Here is a 14991-nt window from a genome sequence, read left to right on the forward strand (position 1 = left end):
TGAAGGTGGTTCGATGAACCCTCTGCCAGGTACTTAAATGTGATTTGCAGAGTATCCATGTAGATGTAGATGATCGTCATTTTGGGACTCTGGAGAGCATTCAAAAGAATGTGACCGCCTTTCAGCGCTGTTACCAATACTCGGAACAACGACACCGCCGGTGTATAGCTGCCAAATGGAACTACTCTGAAGGGGGAAAAAACTATTGTTTGAAAGAAATAAAACCTTTGGTAGATAAATAAGTCTCATTACTTTTTTCACACATTTCGTATGTGTAGCGTTTGTAGATTTTGGAAAGGCCTTGTTTTACTATAGGCCTACTGGAATTTATGTTGTGAAAATTATCGAAAACAAACAAAAAAGGCGAATTACTCAAGCATTGCTTATGAGTGATCGTTGATTAATTTACGCACCTAGAAAAATACTTACGATATTTATCAAGAGGAATACTAGAAGGTATAGTTTTCCTCGCTGTCCTCCCTTAGGTGGAATTTACACAAAGTGGGGGGTGTAAGACGGCTGTTGCGTGGGTGGACGCGTGGGAGCCGCTTCCGGGGTGACCAGTGGGCGCGGCAGAAGGCGCACACAGGGCCGCGTTTGCGAGCCGCATACAAATGGCGCCACTTCCCCGCCCTGCCGTTTCCTGTGTCTCCCCGTATGGCCTTAATAGTTATTTAGGCTCCAATAAACGCAGGTCACGCGTGGCATTTCTAAATCCCGCGCATTCTGCGAGCCGCGCACGAGCCTGTGTCAAACAGTAGCCTTTCTTTTGTTCAGGGATCTGCTCTGTCTCTGTATGTTCGTCATTTGTCAGGACAATTGAAACACGTCTATGGTACGAAGTCTGTGTAGTCTCTCATAACACGACTAGTCTATTTATAAAAAGGCTTTGTCCTAACTGAACTGACTCGTCATCACCCTGGCCAAACCGCTAAGGAGACAGAAACTTGAAATTTGGAGAGGATGTTCATCTTACACTGTAGGAGTCGTTTAAGATGCGATTTTTAGAAATTCCACCCCTGCGAAGGTAAAATAAGGGATGAAATATTTTTGAAAATATGTCGTTATTAAGGCAATTTTGAAACTAGCCCTACGAATGTTGGTATTTGTTTCCTCAGTCAGATATTAGACAATACGTGTTTCAGCATTTTTAGAATATTAAGCACTAAGAGGTTGAAATAGTAGCTCAAAGGATTTTTGAAAATAAATCGTTATTAAAGAACTACTGAAGCATTTTTTCAAGCTACATGTATGAAAAGTTGTATTCTGACTTCTCGATTAGAAATACAAATAAAAAAAATACGTGTTTCGTGTTATAGAAATTCAACCTGCTAAGGGTGAGAAACAGAGGATGAAAAGTTACACGAAACTATTTTATTATGAAAGCATTTTCAAAGTTGAGTCTAGGTGATTTTGTGTTTGGTTTCTATGTTTTTGGAAATTCAACCCCAAAAAGGGGTGAAGTAGGAGATGAAAATATTGAAGAAAATATTTCTCTATATTAAAACGTTATTAAAGCTGAGTATATAAAAACTGTTGTTTCAGGTCTCGGTTAGATGCAAAGGAACATTTGATGGGGTTAAAGTTTCTACGGAAATATCAGCACAAGAACGCAAAACGCATGATTAACAAAAACCTTGGACTCCAGCTACCAGAATCGCTTTTTGGTCAGAAGCACATTCGGAAAAGACCATGCTTTTATGGGCTTAATAAGCGTGAAAAGCTTAGAGGGTGCTGCAATTCGTGAACAACATAAAACTTCGATTGAAGAAAAATAAAAAGCCATCGCGAGTTAAGCAGCGGGAATTTTAAGCTAGTTCGTAAATAAATTTCGGCAAGAACTTATATGGTACATCTAAATGGATATTTCCTAGATGCGAAAAGAAATTATACAGTGCTGGAACCAAAGAAATCCCGGGTTCGATTCCCGGCGGGGTCAGGGATTTTCTCTGCCTCGTGATGGCTGGGTGTTGTGTGCTGTCCTTAGGTTAGTTAGGTTTAAGTAGTTCTAAGTTCTAGGGGACTTATGACCACAACCGTTGAGTCCCATAGTGCTCAGAGCCATTTGAACCATTTTTTTTTGAAGCAAAGAAAGACCGCAGAATAACAATGGAGAATTTTAGCTGTTGTGACAATAAGTAGACGTAATCAATAACAGCAACAGTATTTTTGTGACGTTATCAAGTGGGTCTGCTTGCTTTTCTTTCGCGTGACTGGGCTCCTGCTGTAACTTGCGTGTTACACATTTCCGATGCCATCATATTTAGGCGCTGCAGTCATGGACTGTGCGGCTGGTCCAGGCGGAGGTTCGAGTCCTCCCTCGGGCATGGGTATGTGTGTTTGTCTTTAGGTTAATTTAGATTAAGTAGTGTGTAAGCTTAGGGACTGATGACCTTAGCGGTTAAGTCCCATAAGATTTCACAGACATTTGAACATTTTTGCATCATATTTACGAGGAATTCCATGTTACCTCATACGCATAATAAATACAATGCAAATCTGGTGTTAAGAAGTAAAGGCATTTTATTGGTTCGAGTCTATACCGTACCTGAATACAAGGCTCACCAATAATACTGATAGAGAAAAAAAAGAGAAAGCACAGTGGATGAAAAATTAATGTCATCTTAAACATTTACAAAAAAAAAAAAAAAAAAAAAATCTCTCTGCTCTGTTCCTGTTCAATGTTAATCATGCGGGTTTCAGAAGGAACGTAGATGACACACAAGTACTAACATTTTAATAATAATTTCCACTGATGCTGTTAACTTCACAACTGATATTCACTTTTGTATTTTCGTTACTTCTCCCAAATTAAACACTGCTTGTTACTATCCAGTGCACTTGATACGTAGCACTCCTTGAAAATTTGTTACGGTGTTACGTAATGAGTGAGTTCATGTACTGCGCTGAGGTGGGTGTGATACTTTTCTTCAAAACAAGTTATACTATTGTTTCAGAAACACCCATTAAAAAAAGCAGATCCCGGCGGAGGTTCGAGTCCTCCCTCGGGCATGGGTGAGTGTGTTTGTCCTTAGGATAATTTAGGTTAAGTAGTGTGTCAGCTTAGGGACTGATGACCTTAGCAGTTAAGTCCCATACGATTTCACACACATTTGAACATTTTTTGAAAAAAAAAGCAACACTATTCAAAATTCTCATGCAATTTAATTTAAGACTATGTAATTTTAAACAGTTGGGGATACACTTACACAGCAATTACAAAATGCAAAAAAAATGGTTCAAATGGCTCTGAGCACTATGGGACTCAACTGCTGAGGTCATTAGTCCCCTAGAACTTAGAACTAGTTAAACCTAACTAACCTAAGGACATCACAAACATCCATGCCCGAGGCAGGATTCGAACCTGCGACCGTAGCGGTCTTGCGGTTCCAGACTGCAGCGCCTTTAACCGCACGGCCACTTCGGCCGGCTTACAAAATGCAATTACAGTAACTAAATAAAAGGCACCATAATTAAACAAATTCAGTAACACACATTTATAATTTCCCCATTATGCACGCATGGAATATACTGTGTGACATGAATGGCATAGAGCCTCAATTAACTAAAAAAAATATTTTGTTACATGCACAACAACCATCATCCACATTTATCCGTCCAGCTAATAAAAATACATAGTGTATCTTTTCTACTGAGCTCCGATTGCTTTCGGCAAATCAGAAAGATTGGAGTTGCTTTCGGCAAATCAGAAAGATTGGAGCCACTGCGCTCATAAGCCTAAAACACTCATCTTGCCTTAGGCCATCTACACCAACGGTTTTCTGAATCACAACCAGAGCCTTTGTGGACAACCAACTCTCCTGCGAATGTCACGAGATGCACCAGGGTTCACAGCCCCGGACAGGCTGCCATAAGCACACTCGATCACTCGATGCTAGACGTCGTTGACGATACAGAGCCATAAAAACAAACATATCGAGTACATTAAATGTATTCGAAACTACGAATATGAACAACCATCACTATGAAAATTTGTGCCGAACCAGACTCGAACTTGGACTTACCGCTTATGCATACGTGTCCAAAGGAACTTTGCGTCGTCATTCAGAATAACACGGTCACTGCAATATCGTAAAAACGTCGAGGGCTCCAGCGGGATGGACTCCATCGATGGTCGCTACAGGTTCCAAAGTGATGTCACTTCGCAGTACACTGCTGGAAGTTTCGTTTAGGAGGCGCCACGGTCGCAAAGCCTGCAGCGCCGGAATTCTAATGCATCGCAAAGGTGGCGATTTTTGAGTCGACACGACTGAGTGTGATAATATTGAGCCCCTTAAAGAAAGAATTCACTTACACAAAGTGCTGACCGATGGCTTTCCAATTTTGTCAGATGCGGGGACAGCAAGAGCGCCTTCTAAAAGATAATCGAAATGGTAGTTTCAGAGATGACCTTTAAATGACTCTATTGCGACGATATCAGCACCTGCACTTTTGAAGTCATATCTCCAGGCATAACAACAGCTCTGTCTTCAACGCAGCAACATTATTATTTACATCAAGTGTAGGTGATCTTTCGAGCAATCCGACACTAGTATACGTCTCTTACTGAGCAATCCAGCAGATCTGTGGTTTCGAACAGTAGCCTGTCAGACCAAAATTAATTCTGTGTTTATTCAGTGTTTCTCTTGACGGCGAATCACTAACTCCTCAGCGAAATACTCGTTGGGCAAAGTATTACGATTCATAACCTACATATGCATCACATATATCTACATCTATTCTCCGCAAGCCACCTTACGTTGTCCGGAGTGACGGCATGGTAACTCAGCGTGTTCGATCAGAGCCGTTGGTCCTCTGTAATAAAAGAACTGAGTAAAGGAATCAACGATCGAATTGAACGGATGTCATGTGACGTCCGCCCAGACCAAAGGCAACGAACAATACCGAAAAAAATGAAAAAAAGTGGACATACCGCCGGCTTGGCATGCCGGGGCCCGGGTTCGATTTTCCGCTGGGTTGGAGATTTTCTCCGTTCAGGGACTGGGTGTTTGTGTCGTCTACATCATCGTCATTTCATCCTCATCGACACTCAAGTCGCCGAAGTGGCGCCACCTCAAAAGATTTGCACCAGGCGATCAGGTCTACCAGCCGGCAGGCCCACGCCACACGTCACTTCATTTCACCTTACGGTGTGTGCCGGAGGGTACTCTGTGTATCAGTGCTACTTCGCACTTTTCCTGTTCCATTAGCGTTTGTTTCGCGGGGAGGAAGATTGTTGGTAAGCCTCCGTGTGGGTTCGAATCTCTAATTTATCTTCGTGGTCTTTTCGCGAGATATGCATAGGATTTGTTGGTGGCTGATTTGGGGAAGGGTACCAACAGCGAGGTCATCGGTCCCTTCGGATTAGGGAAGGATGGGGAGGGTAGTCGGCCGTGCCCTTGCAAAGGAACCATCCCGCCATTTGCCTGATCCTGTTTAGGGAAGTCACGGAAAACCTAAATCTGGATGGCCGGACGCGGATTTGAACCGTCGTCCTCCCGAATGCGAGTCCAGTCTGCAAACCACTGCGCGACCTCGCACGGTTACGCATAGGGGAAAGAAACATATTGGTTGGCTCTTCTAGAAATGTACGCTCTTGGAACTTTAACAGTAGACCATAAAGTGATTCAGAACGCCTCTCGCAGCGGCTGCCAAAAGAGTTGGCTGAGCATATCCTTGACGCTTTCACGCTTACTAAATCAACCTGTAACGAAACGTGCTGTTCACCTTTGGGTCTTCTCCATTTCCTCTATCAGTCCTATCTGGTTCCCATCCCATATTGGTGAGCAGTATTCAAGTACTGTTTTTCGTAAGCTACTTTTTTTATAGATGGATTACTGTTCCTAAGGATTCTTCGAATGAATTTCCCTTTGGCAGCTACCTTACTCGCGATTAATTTTATGTAGTCGTTTCACTTCAAATCGCGCAGTACGCATACTCCTAGATATTTTATGGTAGTAACCGCTTCCAGTGATTGTTCTGCAATTTTTACTCATACAAATATTTCCGTGTACGTATTCGCAGTACGATACATTCGGTCGGCCGCTGGTGGCCGCGCGGTTCTGGCGCCACAGTCTGGAACCGCGCGACCGCTACGGTCGCAGCTTCGAATCCTGCATCGTGCATGGATGTGTGTGATGTCCTTAGGTTAGTTAGGTTTAAGTAGTTCTAAGTTCTAGGGGACTTATGACCTCAGCAGTTGAGTCCCATAGTGCTCAGAGCCATTTGAACCATTTTGAACGATACATTTATTTATGTTGAGAGTCAGTGTCGCTCCCTCCACCAAATTATGGGCCTCTCCATGTCTTCCTGCAGTCTGACGTCGCTACTTCTCTGTATACACCAGCATCATTCGCAACAAGCCTCGTGGAACTTCCGACGTTATCTGATAGGTCATTTATATACCGGGTGATCAAAAAGTCAGTATAAATTTGGAAATGTAATAAACCACGGAATAATGTAGATAGAGAGGTAAAAATTGACATACATGCTTGGAATGACATGCGGTTTTGTTAGAACAAAAAAAAATTGCTAGACGCGTGAAAGATCTCTTGCATGCGTCGTTTGGTGATGATCGTGTGCTCAGCCGCCACTTTCGTCATGCTTGGCCTCCCAGGTCCCCAGACCTCAGTCCGTGCGATTATTGGCTTTGGGGTTACCTGAAGTCGCTAGTTTATCGTGATCGACCGACATCTCTAGGGACGCTGAAAGACAACATCCGACGCCAATGCCTCACCATAAATCCGGACATGCTTTACAGTGCTGTTCACAACATTATTCCTCGACTACAGCTATTGTTGAGGAATGATGGTGGACATATTGAGCATTTCCTGTAAAGAACATCATCTTTGCTTTGTCTTACTTTGTTATGCTAATTACTGCTATTCTGATCAGATTAAGCGCCATCTGTCGGACGTTTTGTGAACTTTTGTATTTTTTTATTTCTATTAAAACCCTATGTCATTCCAAGCATGTGTGTCAATTTGTACCTCTCTATCTACATTATTCCGTGATTTATTCAGTTTTCAAATTTATACTGACTTTTTTATCACCCTGTATAATGTGAGAATTAGTGGTCCTATAATACTCTCCTGGGGCACGTCTGAAGACTATTCTCTGTTCAGAATGACATGCTGTGTACTGTTTGGTAAAAGCTCTTCAATTCACTCACACAATTGGCCTGATATTCCATACAATCGTATTTTATTCGTTAAGCGGCAGTATGGAACTGTATCGAGGGCCTTTCGGAAGTCAAGAAACACGGTATGTACGTGGGCGACAGTATCTTCTGCTATCTGCGTTTCTCTGAGGAGCAGAGCGAGTTGGGTTTCACACGATCGTTGTTTTCGGACCCCATGTTGGTTTTTACGAAGGGGATTTTCGGTCTGCATAAATGTCATAATACACGAGCACAAAACGTGTTCCAAAATTCTACAACAGACCGACGTCAGAGATATAGACCTATAGTTCTGTGCGTCTGTTCGACGACCTTTCTTGACATAATAGTTGTGTGCGAGGTTGGAATGGGGACTATTCTGTTCCTCTGGCTTTAGTTTTCAGTTGTTCTAAGTGAGAAACACAGTCGTATTTCTCGGAATGTCCCTTAGAAGGAGCCATTTGTCGGCGTTGGTGTGCCGCTGTCACCGAATTTGGATTACGTGCCTGTGGTCAATATCTCGGTTAAGTTCTCTGAAAGTCTCTGTACTAGTAAACTGCTAGAGAGGCTGCTCATTACGAGGGGGTGCTGTTAAGTCATTGGCTTTATAAATAAAACATGCTGTCTGTCCAGTAAACACAATTGCTATTTTTCCACATAGATCAGCTTATTTCGTGAAAGTTCGCGTTATGAACATTAGCTACAGCCTTACTCCTCACAAAATAGTTCGTGACGTCTTTTGGTATACGTAAGACAAACACGATTGCTCATAAAAGAAAATTAGCCATGCTCTTCAAAAATTGATGCAGATAAGCTGATGTAATGTTCCGTAGTCTGTAACTGGTTATAAACTAATCATTCTTCACAAACAAATCCTCAGAAACGTTTCGTGAGGAACTTCAGATCTTCTTCGACTATTATATATCTTCACAATTATACAGGGTGGTCCATTGATCATGGCCGGGCCAAATATCTCACGAAATAAGCGTCAAACGAAAAAACTACAAAGAACGAAACTTGTCTAGCTTGAAGAGGGAAACTAGATGGCGCTATGGTTGGCCCGCTAGATGGCGCTGCCATAGGTCAAACTGCTATCAACTGCGTTTTTTAAAAATAGGAACCCCCATTTTTATTGCATTTTCTTGTAGTACGTAAACAAATATGAATGTTTCAGTTGGATCACTTTTTTCGCTTTGTGATAGATGGCGCTGTAATAGACACAAACGTAGAAGTACGTGGTATCACTTAACATTCCGCCAGTGCGGACGGTATTTGCTTCGTGATACATTACCCATTTTAAAATGGACCGTTTACCAATTGCGGAAAATGTCGATATCGTGTTGATGTATGGCTATTGTGATCAAAATGCCAAACGCGCGCGTGCTATGTATGCTGCTCGGTGTCCTGGACGACATCATGCAGCGCCATCTAGCGGTCCAACCATAGAGCCATTTGGTTTCCCCCTTCAAGCTAGACGAGTTTCTTTCTTTGTTGGTTTTTCGTTTGTTGCTTACTTCGTGAGATATTTGGCCTGGTCACTATCAATGGACCACCCTGTACTGTATATGTTTGTATGTTTGTATTTGTTCCACAAATTTATTTAAATTCACGCAGACAAGGCCTCAACAACCCGATAATCTCCCTCATCAGTGGGTACCCTTCCCCCCCTCCCCCCCCTTCTTTCGTCAGCAGGAAGTGCTAACACCCAGAACATTCTCGAAGGTCAACGATGTCACAGCTGCTGCAAGTGAACTGCTAATTCGATCTTTGGTTTATGCTGCAACCACGCTGGTCGTAGATCACCGGCCTGGCGAAGGTGGAGATGGAGGTGGTGTATCGAAATAAATTCTCGTTTACACTGCGTTTGTCGTTTGGAAGACTACTGGGCCCATCGCGTGGAGGCAAAGAGGACGTGAATTTCCGAGTGCTCACAGCGGAGACGGTGCAAGGGCCCTAGGCAGGTAGCGGGACGCAAAGCCCTTTGCCGGAGCAACAAGTTCCCTCCCCTCCGCGCCCTTTCCTTTCCTGCAGGGCCGTGTTTATTCTTGCGTCGTGGCTCCCGACTTCCTTCGCTGCAGATACGGGGCGGTTGTTTCATTATGAGGGACTGCTCATATTTTAATGAGAAGATGGATGGTATGTAAATTGCTTACGTCAAAAGCCTCTTCGCCGTTGCCCCGTCTTCTAGTTTATAACGAGCTTAAGAATTGCAATATGCTCTGTGGAAGGAAAAAAAAATGAGAGAGAGGGAGACGAATAAAAAGGAAGACCTGTTAAGTTATTTTCCTCCCCCTGGAAGTGCCTCTTTCTAAAATTAACTTTCCTGCTACTTAATAATTCCTTTTGACAGCCAGTATAGAGAATTGTGTGAGTTGTGAGGAATTATTTACCGACGAATATTGTCTTGAATATCATAAATTCCATTGGCTTTCCGCAAGATTTGGTAAGAAAGTTGATGAGAAGTGCTGCAGATTAATATCCACTGCTACGAGATTGAGTGAAATACCAAAATAAATAACAATATCTGGTTTTCGAATCTATAAAAATTGCGGCTTAGCGTGGATAAGATGAGAAGGAGGTAAACCTCTTCGCAAATAGCTGGAAAATGTATTTAAATTTCTAATGTTTATCTAATAACATGACAACTTGTCGTACGCTTCCAACTCACAATGAACACTTTTTGTAACAAATTTTGAAGACCATGCAAGATCCCTTCGCTTCTAAACTGATACTGTTATTACTCGGCTTAGCCGTGAGTCCGTAGAGGGTGGTACACGTGACGTACAGTATGACTGGTCAGCATTTCCACCCGGAATTTGCGAGTGTAAGTCGGATCTTCCTTGATCCGCCTTGGTGGGTCGTGTCGTAGGATTTCCTCCTACCTGTGCGCGGTGCAGCTCTCGAAAACGTCGTCCCGTGCAGATTCTTCATTGGCGCATTGGATGTCTCTGTCGGCGGAAGCTGATTATCTGAAACTGCTGTCGATCAACTTTGGATTATCTATTTACTCGAAATTAACATTCAGAATGCCGTAATATCACTTTTATTCCTATCAGATCAATAATGAAACACTCATGTCACAAACTACTCGTAACCGAGAGCATGGCTACCATCGAACAAGACGGGAAGAGCTCTTAACGCCGACTGCCGACTTTGGCGCGCAGTCCGTATCTCTTACTAGTTTCGTCACAGTTCGTGGATTTCCGATCAAGTTCGTACTTACTAAGATATGCATTTGTTAATGAACGGGTGTGAATTTTAACGAGGAAAAATTATGATAAATAGTTTTAAACATCCAGAGGCTCCTCCTAGTATTCACGTTGTCATAAATGACTTTAATTATTAAATATAAATAAACAAAATAGGTGACTTTGCCGCCAAGATGGCGGTAATTCCCGTCATGTGTATTTCCCAGGCTAACGCTTGCTGCTACGGTCCAGCGCCGAGCCCCACCCCACTACGCGCGACTTATGGTTGCTTCGTCACCTAGCCAGCCAGCGTGGGAAATGCTCTCCGATTCATGGCCGGCTGCGGAATACAGCCCTCCCTAACTATAGTGAATACATCAATAAGAGACAATAATTTATTAAAACTGGTAAAAGTGTCTTCCTCACATAAGAGGGACCTTACAACCAGAAGATAACGGTAAAGCCTGTCGAAATCGATTGTCGAAAATAAGCAAGTGTTTATGCGATCTAGGCTACAGAAAGTATTTTACCAGGGAAAACGTATGTTCCAGCGATAATACTTTCATGGGTTGCTCAAACTGATTGTAATTACTGTGCAAGAAGTTAGTAATTATTATCGTATGTGGTATATTAGTTAGGCATTAGTATAAACGATGCTGTGAAGTTTGTTTCTGATGAAATGTCTTCGTGATGACAGAAGGAGCAGAAAGACAGTTGATGGATAATTACTGCGAATTCCAATAAAACATTAAAAATTAATTATAAAAACTCGAGGACGAACTGCCTATGTTTCAAAAATATACATGAGTTTACTGGAGTCAGATGTACAATTTTTCTTCTAGAGTCGGGTTATCCCTGTCTAACCTAACTCACAAGATCGTGCTGATCCGTTTTCTCTCTCTTTTTTTTCTGTTACACTTGCCTTACTTCCAACCAACTTGCAACGATTGTGTACGTTCTGCGCTACGTATTTCTATTGTTTCTGCCTCTCGGCCTCAGCAGATGACAGAACGTATAACAGTTTCCCCAAGACGATCTGACCAGGTCATTAGTTTGTAATTACGTTGAATTGAATTGTATCGGCAGTTTCGTGGGTATGAGCGTTTATATAATACTGTGATGTTGATGATTAATAACATATGCATATGTGTTTGTTCACACATAGTAATTTTGCGTTAAATTTGTGGTCCAACAATTGTGCAGGTTAGGTATTTACTGTACGATTTAAGCCTCCAGTGAACAGATCCTATGCTCTATCTCTCACTGTTTTTTGTAAAGATTTTTAACGGGAACCTTTGATGCATATTAGCTTTGTTATATGCAGGTTAAAAGATCAGATTCCCTTTTGATCAGATTCGTTCCTTTTTATATGATTTTGGTTTTAGTAGCGATTCCTCAGACAAAGATGAATCTCTACCTTCCTCTTCAAGTAGTTACCCAATATGATACTCATCTGACGATGATCTTAGCATTCAAGAAATTTCTAAAGCATAGAGACGTTCTCGCTGTCACAAAAGGGCCGAAGACACGAAAGTGCCTCCAGTTGCACTACTGTTGTGCCAAAATTAAAGTTACAGGCTGGTGTAAGATGGACGGTCGGTCCACATATGTACTTGTAGAATGTCCTTTTGTAATTCAAAAATTAATTAAAAAAAAAAAATTCATGACCAGGCTGAGTGTTACGAAAAGTGGTTCAGTACCAAAAAATGGACGAAGTGTTCTTCAGAAATATGAATCGCAGCCACTATTCTTTGGGCGTTGCTATGAAAGTATCAGAGTTGGGCCGAGCATTGCAATACCGACGACGTAGCAAAAGATCGTGGCTACTGCAGCACTGAACGGCCGGTTTCCACACATTCGAGTGACAGACTTGTTACACTGTACACGGTTAGAAGTAGTTCATTGACACAACAAATGAGCACCGAAACAATATAATTAACCAAAAGTCTTCCAGTTTGGCAGGAGGAGAGAGCAAGTGGCGACCACAAGTTTGGGCCTTCAGCACCATCTACCCAACTGCGGGTTCTGAGTCCCTCTACTTGGACGTGGCGCCCTCCCCCTGGTGAACCTCCTTTCAGCTCACTTCCACTGCAGCATACTTTTGCCCTAGAGGGCAAGCCTTCGAGACCAAGTGCGTGCAGCCCACCACTCTCCCCTCCCTCTCCCCTCCCCCCCCCCCTCTCCCCCGTACGGTCGTGCGGGCATCCTGTGACTGACCACCACGTAGAGTTCCGCTTCTGAGGGCTGGCATCTCCTGTAAAAGTTACAGTGGTCCTCCGCGCCGCTGGTACGATTTACCGCAAGCAGCCGAGCTGTGCCTATCTGGTGCATGTTCCACTGCACAGAATTTTGTCTTCAGCCTTCTTGCAGTCGCTCATGTGATGCACGCTGGCCTCAGTGGTCTTCCATGTGCTGTCCTCATCATGCATTAAATGGAGGTGTGGCCTCTGTGAAACAGTGCTATGAGTGTTGTCGCTTGAGTGTAAAATGTTTCACTACTGGTGATATTTTCATGTGTGTCAACGGCCAACACCCTGACAACGATCTACCGCCACTGCGCAACCCTACCACCGTAGAGGATACCTTCACCAGACCACTACAGTTGGTGTCAGAAGTGGAATACAAAACGTTAAAGACTTAGTTTTCATTAGCATTTAATGTAAATAAGGATGGGGAATATGTCGCCTAGTATCTAAGCTGTTTTGACAATTCTTGTGCGATAGAGCGCTGATGAGGCTGAGGGCATGGTACATTTAAGTAACTATTAGTGAGATGGCAACCACCATGTTGTAGAAGTCCCAACAAGAGTAGCATTTGAATTCTGTCGTGCAATTTTGTTAGGAGTCTATCAGACTAGCTTACTGAGAAGTGCTGTAAAGTAATTGTCATCAAGAGCGTGATGCTCGTAACACTATTCTGTTAGCTGTGACGGAGATTTCAGAGAGATTAATAGATACACACAAATGGAAAGCGAGTGGGCTATGCCGATGAATTAACTTCACAGCTGTTGAACCCAGCGGTTCACGCTCACTTGTACATAGGAAGGAACTGGATATATTGTACACTGCTGTTCATGTATGTTGAGTCTTTGCAGATATAACAAAGGCGGAGATCCAGAGGCTGAGTCTGCCGAGGATAGGTGTGTTGTGCAGCCACTATTTTTTTGGGCGCTACTAAGAAAGTAGCTGCTGTGCCACAGCAGACGTGAGAGTGTTTAGAAACAACTGAGGTCCAAGACACTGTGTAACGTCTCGTAGCAAAAGACATATTATGTGATAAAAAGAACATTGTGTATCATGTTTTGTTATTGTATGGAATTATGTACTTTTTTTATTATTTATTTTAGATAATATCTGTGTCGGCGAGTACTGAAACCGCCACAGACGATAAATATCAAACAAAGATGAGAATGTGTGACTAGTATAAATAATACAGAACGAACATTAATTTCTCTGTCTTCTTCTTGGAGTTAAGCGAGTAAGATAGCCTGTGACGTTGTATTGTACGCTAGCGTAGCCTTCTTTTGTCAAGACTGAGAGATGTACGCCATTACGTACTCATTTTAAAGATGTGTAATAGTTAACATATTTAAATGTTTTGAATAGAGTTATTTAATTAAACCTTGCATTATTATTTGTAATAGTTGCTTGGCATATTATCCCATCCTTTTGAGACATTTTCAGTTATTTAAATATTATCCGTGGTGCAGAGCTGCGCTACGAACGAACGAGCCGCTGCCGCGGCGTATTCAAACTGCATTAAATGAAATCTATCATACCGCAAAGAAGCGGGAAGGTAATAGTGAAATAAAATTATTTCTTTCAGCTTCCGGACTTGCAGAGCAGAGCAGCAGATTTTATGATGTGTTTTGCAGGTTGACGCGGGCTGCTGATAAGATATTACTAACAGTACAAAAAGATAATTTACCTTCGTAATATAATAGGAATCTTGCTGTGCTTAGTTCTGGTCTGGCTAACCTTATAGTAAAAAAACGTATTTTTCTCCGATAACAGTCTCATGTTCTTGTGCTAGTCGTGGTAATTATTGGTGTTTTACTGTTAACAAAAAAAATCCACTGCAAAATTATTTTGATGAACAATCATTGCGAACTATAACATCAGTATTTGATAACAAAGCAATTTTCATTAACATTTTCAATAACCATCAAGTAGGGAAGATATGCTGAATTTTATAGTGAGTTACAGTAACGAAAAATGTTCCTTTAATAGAAAGCCAGATACAGAACAATAAGAACCCAATATATTATGTTTACTTGAAAATTAATGATCATAAAGAAATTCATGGCACAGCATTAATAAAAAGTATTTCGCGGCTCTTTTCGTATATGCGTTGTTACGCGAGTAATAATAGTAAAAACAAAGCAAATAATAGAAAAGAGCATACGAAGCGAAAACTGGTATGACAGTTACGGCATCCAGCTTGTTTACACATTGCGAGCAGAGCCAGGTGAAGCAGTACAATACACAGATAAAGGACATCTGAACAACACTTGAGCACCTAACCAATATAAAGACACGTAATTTCTAGACGAAGCAGTTCCAATCTAGCAGCACCAATCACAGGAAAGGGCATGCAAGACGACAAGGCGATAAGATTCTGCAAGCAGAGTACGAATTTGTGCTTCCA

The sequence above is a fragment of the Schistocerca nitens genome, chromosome 5 (genome assembly GCF_023898315.1).
Source record: "Schistocerca nitens isolate TAMUIC-IGC-003100 chromosome 5, iqSchNite1.1, whole genome shotgun sequence".
Classification (NCBI taxonomy): domain Eukaryota; kingdom Metazoa; phylum Arthropoda; class Insecta; order Orthoptera; family Acrididae; genus Schistocerca; species Schistocerca nitens.